Consider the following 1,282-nt stretch of genomic DNA (forward strand, 5'->3'; position numbering starts at 1 on the left):
CCTCGCTCAGACTGCGGAGCGAGGCGCTGGCGCCGAGGAGAAGGCTGCCGTCCCGAAGGTGGACGTTCAGTTCTCTCTGCCCCTTTCCTCCCGTCAGCTCGGGCAGCAACCCACTCTCAGCACTGGGGAGCCGGGCGGCTGGCAGCCTGGTGGTCCCGGCGGGCACAGCGGGAGGAGGAGCGCAGGAGTGGGGCCGGGTCGGGCAGTGCCTCCCTCCCCACCTTCTCCCCAGGAACACCCACTGCGCCCGGGCTGGCAGCGCCGCGCGCCCTGCCCTCGGTGGGGGACTTATGTAGCCGCAGCTCCGGGCTGAGCCACGCCAGATCTCGAAAGACCCGGGCTTGGGACCTGCGGGGCGGGCCCTGGGGCGCTGAGACCCTCCCACCCGCATGCACCGTCGGCTTCTGGGGAGCCTCCCTTCACCCAGAGAGCACTCAGAGCGCACCTGGTGGTCTGCTCCCCGAGCGCGGCTCTTGAGTAAGGCGCACCGGTAGCTGGCACCCTCCGTGGCTTCTGTCACCCTTTGACTGCGCCCCAGGGCTGGGCAGGGAGCAGCTGCCTCCCCCCACCCCCGAAATCAGCGCAATCTCAGTGATTCTGGTACAAGGTCCTGAGGATCTGGGGCTGTCCAAGGCAAGAGGGGGACCCCAGGACCTTTGCAGGCACCATCTAGGCTTCCCTTTTACTAGAAACGCATCCTCCTTTCTCCTCTCTAACCACCAAATCCAGACCTGGAAAAATCCCAGGTAGAGACCAGGAACACTGAACTTTTCAAATAAATTTTCGTTTGAGCATTTTTTATTTAATTAATTAATTTATTTTTTGCAGGAGGCTGTCCAATGAGATAGTAGACATATAGAAAGCAGCTGGTAAACTGCTAAAGTGCTACATGACATGAGGTGTCACTTGCTCCTTTTCATTTCTTAGGAGGGTGAGTGGAAAGGCCGCTCGGCTCCAGGTGCAGCTCTGCTGCGGGTGACCCTGGGCCAGTCACCTGCACTCCTAGAATGTGGTTCCAGAGCCACCCCAGGTGAGAAGTCCTGCTGCTAACGTACCTGGAGTGACAAATTCAACATTGTAACCGTGTTCGTCATGGGAGGAGGAGCTTTACCTACTCTGTCCTTGTGCACAGATCTGTTTGTGCGGGCACTTATTCTTCTGGTCCCCTGGCAGGAGGAGCATAAGATGCTGCCCCAGAGAGTAACCCCCCCACCCCCTAGACCCCCACCTCCATCCTCTCTAAGAACAGGTTGTGTCCTGTGCGAGGAGCCAGTCCTCAGGG

The sequence above is a fragment of the Myotis lucifugus genome, unplaced genomic scaffold, assembly GCF_000147115.1.
Source record: "Myotis lucifugus unplaced genomic scaffold, Myoluc2.0 scaffold_1, whole genome shotgun sequence".
NCBI lineage: Eukaryota > Metazoa > Chordata > Mammalia > Chiroptera > Vespertilionidae > Myotis > Myotis lucifugus.